The sequence below is a fragment of the Pseudophryne corroboree genome, chromosome 11 (assembly GCF_028390025.1).
Source record: "Pseudophryne corroboree isolate aPseCor3 chromosome 11, aPseCor3.hap2, whole genome shotgun sequence".
In the NCBI taxonomy this organism is placed as follows: Eukaryota; Metazoa; Chordata; class Amphibia; order Anura; family Myobatrachidae; genus Pseudophryne; species Pseudophryne corroboree.
Window position 1 is genome coordinate 277886368 of NC_086454.1, and position 13352 is coordinate 277899719.

General features: G+C 41.7%; 1 long non-coding RNA gene across 1 annotated transcript in view; it reads right to left on the reverse strand.

Annotated features, from left to right (window-relative positions):
• Window positions 1-1874: 1874 nt before the first annotated feature.
• LOC134969444 (uncharacterized) overlaps window positions 1875-13352 on the reverse strand; it is a 64900-nt gene continuing 53422 nt past the window's right edge. The window contains exon 2 of the long non-coding RNA XR_010189488.1: window positions 1875-2514. This is a non-coding gene — a long non-coding RNA (uncharacterized LOC134969444). The remainder of the gene's footprint in view (window positions 2515-13352) is intronic.

Here is a 13352-nt window from a genome sequence, read left to right on the forward strand (position 1 = left end):
TTAAAGTCAACAGCACTATTCATATGGAGGGCTTCCCAGTACTTTAAATGGCAGAGTTCTCCTCTAATCCCCTGACAGTACCTTGAGGGGTGCCTGTAAAACACCGAAGGGCTGGTGGAATGATATGACATGTGACATCGGGGCAATATTTGAACTTGTACAAATGAAATCTGTCAGACATCTCCTCAAAGGTTGTCATGGTTTATCGCTGCTTGGTTGACCTGGCGTGATACATAAACTTATTGTATTATTTTGCTGCTTTGATTCTCTTTTCTTTATGACAACTGTACCCAGGAGAAAATCTATCTCTTCACAACCTCAGAGACTGTCTGCAGAAGAATTAGACTCTGCATCATTTACAAACTTATGGCATAAACAAAAGTAACACTTGTTGGTGGCATCCTTTTCATTCCTAATGGCTGTGTGCTGTGTTTTATTTATTAAGAGACATATTAAAATACCAGCTTTCTTCATACACTGATATATTACTTGAGATTGGTGACTTGTCAAAATGAAATACAAAGCTAAAGATTTTAATGAATGTAGCCGGTCAATTAATGACGTATGTACAAAATGATAACTACAGCTGTAAGGAAGTATTTGCCAGAGTTTTAAACTGTAGTTAAAATAAGGCCTCTTAGGGGGGTATTCAATTAAGTGACGTTTTTTTTCAACTGGTTTAAAAAACTGCACTAATTCGACACAGGGTATTCAATTGCGAGCGTTTTCGCCCATTTTTGAATCCATTTTTGCCCATGCCGTTTCACCTTTTTTTTGTTGAATTGGCATTGGTGAAAATTGCACCAAAAATGGGCAAAAACTTGCGTGAATTCACCAAAACACCTGTATCGGTGGCAAATTCGACAATACACGTGGTTTTATTCAGTGCTGGATTTTTCGACCAGTCGAAAAAACAGCACAGGCATTGAATAGGTCTAATGTAATTTCGACCTAAAAATAGGCAAAAAGTGCAGTTTTTTCGTCTGGTCGAAAAAACGGCACTAATTGAATACCCCCTTAATATTAAGGGTTTTCATTTAGGATAGCTCTTCCATCAGGATCCCAACAAAATGAATGTGTGTATATGTGGTACGGAACATAGGGATCTATTTACTAAGCCCTGTGGAGATAAAGTGGACGGAGATAAAGTACCAGCCAATCATATCCTAACTGTAATTTTTCAAACCCAGCATGTGACATGCCAGTTAGGAGCTGATTGGCAGCTACTTTATCTCCGTCCATTTTATCGCCATCCAAAGCTTAGTAAGTAGACCCCTTAGACTTTATACTGGCCAAATATTCTCTGTAAAGCGCTGCGGAATATGTGTGCGCTATATAAATAAATATTCCTCTAGCTACTAAACTAAGAGAGATGGGGGATGATGTACTGAATCAACCAGTGAAAAAGTTGCCCATAGCAACTAATCAACATTGACCTATGCTTTTATAGAATGTACTTAATATATGCATCCTTAAAGCCGATTGGTTGCTATGGGTAACTTCTCTACTGGTCCACTTTTCCATTCTTTTCACTGCTTGATAAATGAACCACCTTGCGGGCCGATGTAATAAACCTTTGGAGAGAGAAAAAGTGGTGAGAGATAAACCAAACTACCCCTGTCATTTTTTCAAACACCGCCTATAACATGACAGTTAGGAGCTGATTTGCTGGTACTTTATCTCTCTCTCACTTTCCGAGGCTTAGTACATCTTCCCCATGATGCACTGCAGAACTTGTTAGAGAAGTAACTGGCAGTTTATTAGTTACTTAAAACCATATATTCTGACACTGTCTTCACAGGTGACAATAATTGTTAGGAGTTCTTCTTGCAGACTTGTAGTTAATGAACGGTGTAATAAACACTTCAAAGAAAGTCAGAAATACATATTTAATAAATTGAAGTCTAATCGACAAGACTGGGGATTGGGAGGAAGACGGCTGGCAGGTGCAACAATTTATTGTGCTAAGGTTTTTTTTCTCTCTGCCTAATATAGTGCATAATTAGTTTGATAAAGAAGAATGAACTAATCAGTAAACACGCTGAAACTATTCTCCAGGAGTGAATAAGGAGAAAAAAAAACAACAGGCAGTGATCACCAGGGATCGTATGCTCCCAATACACTATGGATGCAGGGAATAAATTATTTTGGAATGTTTACACAATATATTAGTATGTTTATTTGTAAAAGATTGTTCTGCGATTAGGTGAGCCAGCCTTTGCAATTCAGTTGTTACTGGAACCCCCTCCTCCATCCACTGTACAGCTGCTACTTAACTTTGTAAATGGATCTAACTCTGAGCACTTAATCAATGGTCTCTTGGGTTAGATTGACACTTTTATGATTCATAGTCTGGGCATTGGAGAGTGGAAAATCCAGATATTGCCTCTCCTTTTGCCCTTGTGCGGTCCACTGTATTGTCAAGCTTTGGCTCTTCCATACTCAGTCTGATAATGGGAGGTCCTCCCAGCATCTTTGGAAGGGTTCTTTTGGACTTTGAAGAAGCAGGTATTCCTGGAATAGTAAAGAAGTTAAACATGAAAAAAGGGTATTACGATCTAAGTATTGTGCAGTGAACAGGACAAAGCCGCCTTGGTGATCCACTAAATGGGAAGGGGGGGGGGGGACACCCCACCCGGGTAATAGGGCTGGACAGGATGGGAATATAAAGTACCACCTAGTTTGGTCAGGTGTGGGTGTCCTCATACTGTCTCATCTATGGGCAATGAATATCCGATCCCTGAATTAAAATGGCCGATGGAGTACCTACCCGATTACTTTTGAGTATAATCATTTCAGATATGGGCAAAAGAAAACTTGGATCCCTGAAGTTAAATGGCCGACGTAGCTTGCGGACACTACGGAGCATTAATGTATTGCATTCATTTTTCATATGAAGATGATTGTCGCCTTAGATGGATAAGCGCACACAATACCATACCGAACATCCAGTTTACATCGGTATAAACACTGTGGAACGCAAAAACGGAGCAGCGCAGTATAACATCAACAGGATGTGGTCACTGGAACGCATGAATACAACTTCCGGTATGAGAGTCCGGAAGTGCGGCGTCGGTAATGTAATTAATTATTCCATTTGAGTAAAGTATCTAGGAGGGGTATATAAGGACCGTTTTGAGACAACTCCATATCCATTCTTGAAAAAGGTCTACAGAAGGACCGAAACGCGTTGTTTGGATGGAGGAGTTACATATGGAAAGACTCTGGTGCCTATATGCTGATAACATCTCTTGCAGTGGTTCCAGGCTATTCAGCCTTGGACCGCTTTTGCTAACTAACAAGCTAGCCCACCGCACCCCCGGGATATGGTGAGAATCTCCTTCCCTGCGTATGCACTAGTCACTTTATTTGAACACTGTAGATCTCCATGTGCTTCTTCCATCTATGGTTCATTTTGTTGGATATGAATTTGTATTTTTAATGTGTTCTATTTATGTGTGTTTGTAACATGATGTACTAATAAATCTTTAACCTTTATATACCGGTTTTATGTGGGTACTATCCCAGTGGTTTATGAGTAAGGTTATCACTACACCTCAAAATAAGGGGTCATCTATAAGGACCTAGCACCAGTGGTATACGCTATATTCCTTTTTTCTGCAAAAGAAGTTAAACACAGCAGAACTCAGGCACAGATTTATCAAGCCTTGGAGAGTGATAAATTGCACGGAGATAAAGTACCAGCCAAACAGCTCCTAACTGTCAATGTACAGGCTGTGCTTGAAAAAGGACAGTTAGAAGCTGATTGGTTGGTACTTTATCACAGTGCAATTTATCACTCCCCAAGGCTTGATAAATCTGGGCCTCAGTGAGATCCAGCTGCAGATGTTGCCAAGTTGGTCCAAGAATCAGGCATCAAATCTTATTGAGCCAATTTAACCTATTAAAACCCGTAATATGAAATTTATATTTTCTAAATATTTATTGAAAATATTACTCAGACAAACATTCTAAACATCATTCTGCAATTTTTTTTACAACTCAGGTTCCACTTACAAAATTATTTAGTGCCCTATGTATAGGACATTGGTTCTAGGAAGGCAAATCCCGTGATCGGGCCTCAGCAGGATACCAGGATTCTGTCCCAAAAATGCTGGGATTTGAATCCTGGGATTGGAGCCTCCAATCCCGGGATTCATGGGATTGATTTGCGTATGCGCAGTTTTGCCTGGCAGCGCTGAGCACTATAGCGCCCCGGGTGGCAGTGGGGTATCTGAAGCTTGGCGGGCAGCCATGGACGCACTTCACAGTGGCGTGATCTCTCTCAAATGTGGGTAGTGAGCACTTTTAAGCAAAGAGGAGTGCAAAAGCTGTGTAGCAGGCTGCCATTGCATGGCAACGGCAGTTAGTTCCCTTCGCCCACAATTGAATTCTCCCCTTAACTTTATTTCAAGTGTAGCAAGTTTGGTCTTTTGAAATTTCTCAATTCTTCATTAAACTACTGAAAATATCATTCCAAAGTGGTCTACAGCAAGGGTGCAGCTACCATAGGTGCAGGGAGTGCAGCTGCTATGGGACCCAGAGTTAAGAGAGGCCACCTATCCTGTCAACGTTACATGTGCTATATACATTATTCACTATTGGGGGGGAGGCACATAGAGGCCCTTACAAACTTTTGCCTTGCCTTCAATATATCTAGTTATGCCCCTGGACCTGCTCATTGTGGTGTGGTAGACAAAGTACTGGAGGACCCTATAATGTTACATAATATGAACTGGAGAACTGTAATGCGGCACAATATGAAGTGACCGCACTATAGTGCTGCATAATATTAACTGGGGAAACTGTAATGTAACATTATATGAACTGGGAGATACTGTATGTTATAATGTGAATTGGAGTACTGTGTGGCATAATGTGTACTGGCAGCCCTAAAATGTGACATAACGTGAACTAAGACAATACTATTGTTCATAAAATAAATTAGGGCACTAATATAGGGCATAACATTAACATCTGCTGCGTCAAAGTATCGTTCTAGAAGCACTGGGACAGGGGCCCTTTCAAAATGTTGCTGTGGGGCCCATAAAGTTCTGGCTATGCCCCTGGTCTACAATGTACACTGGCGGAAATTTCTCAGTTCTTTAAACACATTTTTAATAGAAAAAAAATAAACAAATGGAGCTTATTGCAAGTGTGACAGCAAATTGTGCATTTTACAACCTTTTCATTCATTTTGATGGTGGCTGTTGAAGTGAGGGTAACATACTGTATAGTAATTTCAATTAAAATTTGTCAGTGCTTTTAAATGCCTATTTTTCACAAAAACAAAGTGTTCTGTAAGATTCACAGTATATCTTTATTATTTACTGTAATAGCATATAAAAACCGTCTGTGTTATAAAAGTGTCATGTAATTGGAATTCTTTTTTTAAGTAGGCTGCCTTTCAAATATTACATTGTACTTTAGTTCAATTGCGACTGAATTTTGTCTGGGCATGATGCATAAATTCTTTTGAAAAAGGAAGTAAAGAGTAACATAATCCAACAATTTATGCGCAGGTATTGGCAAAGGACTAAATTAATAGCCCTTTTTGTACTTATTCCAGATTGTGATCTACTGTAACGTTGGCAAAAAAGTAAATAAGAAATGAGCAGCCCGAATAAGCCAAATTTGCACTAAAGAAAATGATATGACCCATATGCAAGAGTTCAGTCATTGGGCCTGATTCATAGTTGTACACTATGCTAATGTCTTTGCAGATGATGCAGTTGAGCGATTATTGGCCGACTGAGCATGTGTCTTAACAGTACTGTATCCAGGGCCATCTTAATAGCTTTGCAGGCCCTGGACAAAGCAATGCACTGGGGCCCATACCGACCCATGCATGGGAATAAATGTAAATAAACCCCCATAACTTACCCTTCCTGCAGTCCCACGCTATCGCTCCACATGCTTCAATACAGTAAATTGCAGTCAGCACTCTGATTGGTTGACAGCGCCAACCATCCACCAGTGAGCATACTGACAGCCATAGACATCTGGCTGCAGACTAGTAGAAAGGAAAATAATGCTGCATGGCTATTCTGACTGTGTGTAATTCATAATGATAGCAGCTGAGCAATATTCTCTGCCGGCCTCTCTAGAAGCTCTGGATACACCAGCATGGGGGGGCAGATTCCTCCCAGCACAGCAGGCCCCTGCGTGAAGTCCCCTAGAATTGTGGGGCACTGAACAGCTACCCAGTGTGCCCATACTGTGCATTAAGGTGGCTCTGATGGGATTACAGCTGCAAATGCATTAGTGTATGCCCTTTCTGTCCAAATCAGACACCCAGATTTAAGTACGTGGGCACTGAACAACTCCATCCCTATAAGCACCAGTTACAAAGTCCAAGATATGTCACACGTGCACATTACAACCTTTTATCTCCCTTGGGATTAGGGCTGGTGTCTCCCCAGAAATATCTGCAAACCATATAGCATCCATACATTGATTCTCTACTTTATTAGCAGTAGAGGCAGTAATGTATTAGTCTATTTATGATTATGACTAAATAATATCATATCAAATCCATCTATTTCCATCTATGTTCTCAAGGCCAACTGTGTTATGACTTTCCCAGTAACAACCCATTTCTGCATGTCAGTCTGAATAGAACCCACAGGAACAGGTAAAATGTTATCTTCACATCCTACCATGCACAAACGTGCAGCCTTATATTGACTATTAATGTGGGACAAGGGTCACATAAATGTTAACATTAACACAACTGGTTACAGCGTTACAGCGTATCACTATGATTTAGGATCACTGTCGGGCATGCATTCAGTGATTTTGTCATAAATGTAAATGAAAAAAAAAATGTGAAGAATAAATGGACAGTGCCACAATGCACTCCCCAGTGCCAACTTTAAAAATATTCTTAATTATATAGGACAGTATATATAGTACTCCGGACCTGCTGCAAGTGATAAGATTGCGATTTTATCTCATAAATTATAAAGAACAAACAACATATTACACATTTCTGCAAGTGGCTATAGAGGTTTTAGTATCCCTTATCCAAAATGCTTGGGACCAGAAGTATTTTGGATATCGGATTTTTCCGTATTTTGGAATAATTGCATACCATAATGAGATATAATGGTGATGAGACCTAAGTCTAAGCACAGAATGCATTATGTTTCATATAAACCTTATACACACAGCCTGAAGGTCATTTTAGCCAATATTTTTTATAACTTTGTGTATTAAACAAAGTTTGTGTACATCGAGCCATCAGGAAACAAAGGTGTCACTATCTCAGTCTCATTCAAAAAAAATTGCATTTCGGAATATTCCATACTTCGGAATATTTGGATATGGGATACTCAACCTGTATAATAATCCACACTTTAAATCAAAATTAATCATAAAAATGTATATACTGTTTTATTTTTGTGTGTACTGTAGGTCTTCTAAGATAGAAAATGAGACTACTGTAGCTTGAATTTAAACAATTATTAACAAATACATGAATTTATGAACTAAAAAAGGAAATAAGAACAATAAGGCTGCACATATGACAGCATAGTTTCAATAACGAAAGCTTAGATATGTGATCTAATTACTAATAAGATAAAACATTACAAGATGCGACATCCAGCATCCAGAAGCAATATAGCAATCGGATCACTAATAATAAAGCATAGGTTGAGCCTTGAGACAGTCTTGATGAAACGCGTCAGTGTATTAGGATTTTTTAAAAATTGTGTTGATTATTATATAAGGATTTCCAGAACAGTGTATTAACGGTATGTTGTTTTAAAAACAAAATCTGTCAATCAGAGATGGAACAATGCATCAATGGGCTGCATAATAGTATTTGAGTAGAGACCTGGTGCTACTTAGATGCCCACTGTACTTTGTAGAATAGAGTGAGAGCTTTTGGAGATAGATGGTGACCTAACCCTCACGCCTTGACCCCGCAGCCTATGCATCCTCTGAATCCACAATTTATTCCAGTATTTCTGTTATCAACAATAAAACAAACAGTACAGTATTGAGTGTTGTACTTTGTACTGCATAACTAAACAACCCATCAATCTTTGTATTGCTAGACTAAAGGAATTAGGCTAGCAAAAAAGCGGTTCTCGGACAAGCTGACAAACGATCTCTCCACCAATGACCCCGTATCTGTATGGAAAGGAATGCAATCCATAACCAACTATAGGAAAACATCAAAGTCCACCGCCATGCACCAAGACCTTGCAGATGAACTGAACCACTTTTATTGCAGGTTCGCAAAAGAAGTCCCCTGCAACCCAAACAATCACCTCTACGATGCCCCGAACACCGACGGCCAACCCCAGGCACTGCAAGTCACCCAAGAAGAGGTGGAGGCATTGTTCAAAAGGACCAAAACCAGGAAAGCTCCGGGTCCTGACGGAGTGTCACCATCTGCCCTAAGAGCATGTGCGGGTCAGCTCGCCCCCATATTCACCAAGATCTTCAATAAATCGCTGGAGCTACAGAAAGTCCCTTCCTGCCTCAAAAGGTCTACTATAGTCCCGGTCCCCAAGAAACCCACTATCACGAACCTGAACGACTACAGGCCGATAGCACTGACGTCTGTGGTCATGAAAACGTTTGAGCGTCTGGTTTTGAATCACCTGAAAACTGTGACTGGCCCCCAACTGGACCCCCTGCAGTTCGCCTATCGCTCGAATCGGTGTGTCGAGGATGCAGTCAACCTGGGCCTGCACTACATTCTACAGCACCTAGACATTCCCGGTACCTACGCGAGGGTCCTGTTTGTCGATTTCAGCTCGGCCTTCAATACAATCGTCCCCAGCATCCTCCACCCCAAATTACTTCGCCTAGGGGTCCCAGAAGCTACCTGTTCCTGGATAATATACTCCTGACAGATAGGACACAGGTGGTGAAAGCGGGGGAATTCACCTCTCAAGCACGGTCCATCAGTACAGGGGCCCCTCAGGGCTGTGTCCTCTCACCCCTGCTCTTCTCCCTGTACACAAATGACTGTACCTCAGAGGCGCAATCAGTAAGGATCATCAAATTCGCCGATGACACCACCGTCATCGGCCTCATCAAGGATGGGGACGAATCGGCCTATAGACGGGAAGTAGACCGGCTGGCCCAGTGGTGCATCCACAACAACCTTGACCTCAACCCCCTCAAAACTGTCGAGATGATAGTGGACTTCAGGAAGAAGTCATCTAGTGCACCTCCGCTAACAATTGCTGACAGTATGGTATCGCTAGTGGACTCCTTCAAGTTTCTAGGGACCACAATCTCCAGGGACCTTAAATGGGGGTCCAACACTGACGCCACTGTTGGGAAAGCGCAGCAGAGGTTGTTCTTCCTCAGGCAACTAAGGAAGTTCAACATCCCACAGAAGCTCCTGCTCCTCTTCTACTCCGCGATTGTGGAGTCGGTACTGTGCTCCTCGATACTCGTATGGTACAGCTCCGCCAGCGCGAGGGACATATGCAGGCTCCAAAAGGTGGTCAGAACCGCAGAGAAGATCATCGGGGCCGACCTTCCCTCAGTCCAGGACCTGTACTTGTCCAGAGCTAAAAAGCGGGCAATGAAGATAGTAAAAGACCAGCTACACCCCGGCCACAGCATGTTTAACTTGCTTCCTTCAGGCAGGCGTTACAGGGCTGTCCCCGCCAGATCCACCAGAAGCCTCAAAAGTTTCTTTCCCCAAGCTGTCCGCCTGCTGAACTCCTGAACATTGACTGACTAGACGTACATGTAACTAACTTGTGTCCCTACGGTATACCTATCTGTGTAACTTTACTTGCCCCCCACACACACACACACACACACACACACACACACACACACACACACACACACACACCTGCTTACCTGTTACCTACTTGGCTGTTGTATAGCAAACCGAAGACAAATTCCTAGTATACGTAAGTATACCTGGCCAATAAAGCTGATTCTGATTACTAATCCTGTTCAACAATCATCTGCACAATATGGGGTGTTTATGTATACAGTGGTTTACTTGCAGTTTTTGTGCCCCAAGACATTTTTAACCACTGAAATAAACATAATGACTCTTGTCTCCAGTCCCTGTGGGTGAATTTGCAAACAGGAGCCCAACTTTCTATCTTTAAGGGGTCTGTTTAATAAACAAAAATATTGTTTTTTTTACAGCATTGTAGCTGAAGGAAGCCATACTGTAGTTTTGTTTTCTCTGTTTTTAGCTACTGTACATGACAAGTGAAGTCACTGATTTCTCTGCCTTTTCATTTCTCCTCTCTTATCCTGCAACCCAAACTGGACTTAATGGGGACTGTGCAGGAATGGTGTTTCTATTTTTTTTTTTGAGAATCATAATACCATCTGAAGATGGCATTATATGTCTTCTTACTAGAGATGTGCGCCGACCCCTGTGTTCTGGTTTTCTATCTTAATTAGCACAGGTTGGTTTTGCCTTGCAAATGGTTGCCACTTTAAAAATACAGGTATTCTCACCCGAAGTCGAGCACCTCCAGCAACTCAGACCCTATTACATTTACCCCCCTTCCTAGTAAGGGCAGCATCACCCTACCCTGTAACCACTCACATTTATTTTTCAACTCTCTGCAACCTCCCTCTTGGAGCTCTGATGCACTCATTCACATAACAGCTAGGTAACACCAATGTGACCAGCTCAGACTCAGTAATGCACACATCCACAAGAGATCAGTGGAAACCCACATCTTCCAATTATTTCCGTAACAGCCTCCTTCTTTATTCTTCTTTCTCTCCCACACCAGGAGCTATTGTGGCAATTTGTTTAAAGGCTCAGGTACTGCCAAACACTCCAGTCATGACCCCAACTCACTCTCTTAACATACTAGTGCCTGCCTTCTCCAGAGAGCTCCAATGATTACATACTGTAAGTAAGCCACCTAGAGTATGGGGTTTGCTTTGTCCACCACCCAACATAGAGCTGTCACTTCAGATTTATCATAGTCCTTGCTCACATTACATTACTATGCTTTGTGTATTTAAGTAATTTTTAACAAATTATTATGGAGGGGGAAAAAAATCTACTCCAAGGTAGGGCTGAATCTACCACTGGGGTGATTGCATGGGATCCAGTCAGGACAAAATAATGCAGCCTGAATACCTAAACTATTGAGAATGCCGACACCGGCATCCCAAATAGGATCACAAGCCTGAGCATCAGCTGACCAGACTGACAGGTGGGCCGTGGGTGGGGTGTGTTTAAGTTTAGGGGTGGGGGGTAGGGTCAGGCTGCGAGCCAGGGGGGTTACGTTTAAGCAGTGTGGAGGAGAGTTCGGTTTAGGCACCCCTGGGAAGGGTTAGGGTTAGGCTGTGGAGTTGGGAGGGTTAGGTTTAGGCTGAAAGAAAGGACGGTTAGGGGGCCATTGGAGGAGACAAGTATACTTACCTTTCCATTTCGGGATTCTGCACTTTGGGATGCTGTGGTTGGTATTCTGACCACTGGCATGGATACCGCCGGCATTTCGATCCCAACTCAATTGCACAAAGAAGAAGAATTTTGGGTGATCCTAAAAAAATTACTGTCTGACATCATTACACTGATTTAGCAGTTTTATTTGAACCAGTTACCCTGCGCAGCACATTTGCTGCTCTGTGGATTAGAATGAAACAAAACCCGTTTTCTCATTGGTAGAAAATGAGGATTAGGTGATGTGTTAATGACAGTAATTTACCTGGGAGAGTGGACTGAAACTGTAATGTCACAGACCAGTGAAATAATTCCCTCTTTTTATTGAAATATAGAAGCAGCAACCAGCAGCATCACTGACTGTCCCCCCTTCTACCTGCTGCTCTCCTCCTCCCCCACTCAGACACAGGTAAGAAGCATTCAGGGGAACACGAGATGCCAGGGTAGACTCTATTGATAAGGTTGATTGGGAGAGTGTAGAGAACCTACTATCCTTCTATTGAGCATGCTCAATGTCTCCCTTTATAAGGAAATTGTTGATGGAAATTGTTGATGCAATTCCATCAACACGCCCTTGACACCGGCTCTCAGTATGTAGTCTATGTGCGAACACCTACATGCGAACACCTACACCCCTTCAGTCACTAGGGGAGTCTGGATTGCGTACAACTCCAAGGGGCATATGTGCTTGGATAGAGACAAAGTGGAGAGATAAATTACCCACCAATCAGCTCCGGTCAATTTTCAAACACAGCCTATATTATAAAAGGAGCTGACGGGTTGGTACATTTGGGTCTATTCACTAAGCCTTGGAGTGAAATAAAATAGACGCGGATACACTACCAGCCAATCAACTCCTAACTGCCATGTTACAGGTTGTGTTTGAAAAATGACAGGAGCTGATTGGTTGGTACTTTAGGTCTGTTCACATTATCTTTGTTCAAGGCTTAGTGCATAGACCCATTTATCTCTCAAAACTGTATCTCTCTCCAAGCATTGATGCTTATGCCCTCATACAGTATCACCATTAGTTATGTACGCTTGGCTCTGGGGTGTGTGCTGTGCAAAAACAAGTATATCCGCTAAACTGGCTTGCATTCAGCTCTGAATTAGCCAATTATATGCAGTATCTTTAGATTTTTTGTGAGTTTTTTTTATCATTAAAAGCTTAGATATACTGTATCTGCAGGTGTCTTGATATGAGACACAAAATGAGATTTTAGCCTTCCGAGTCAATGTAACATTAAAGGCACTGAGTTCAAGGCATGTAGGCAGAATTATTTTATTTCCAAACCAAGTTCCTTTTAGCATTTTATGAGAACTTTAAAGCTTTTGAAATAGGTTAATGTTTTGCAAATCCACCAGCAAAAGTAAAGGAAATACAGCTTTCATAGGGAGCAACCTGGGATGAAACAGAATTAAGGGAAGGATTTAAGAAAATCTCCTAGCTCCACTGAGATGAGTGAATCGACTCATCCATCTCTCAGTGGATGGGAAAAGTCACTGAAGAAAATCACAACCAGTGACATTTTCCTTGGTTTTATTTTCTCTCTTCTGCTAAAATTTTTGAACAAATTGTTGACATGCTTAGTATTTCCACCTGAAATATTTTAATACCTGCTGTAGCTGTATTAATGTGCCAAAATGAGAATATAGCAGTACCGGCACAATAAAGTATCAGAAAGACTTACCCAGTTACCCAAACTTCACCATTATAGTCCAGGGGCCGGATGAATAGCAATAGCATCCGAATTAGCTAGATGTGCAGCTTGTTGGCCATATTTGGACGTTTTTTAAAGGGGCAATCATTTATAAGAGATAGTTTTGCCTTGTAAATGACTGTCCCTTTAAAAAAACATCAGATTTTGGCTGGCAACACTCACGTCCTGCGAACCTGGACTGTAATAGTGGAGTTTGGGAGACTTTGACTTAAAGCATTGAACTT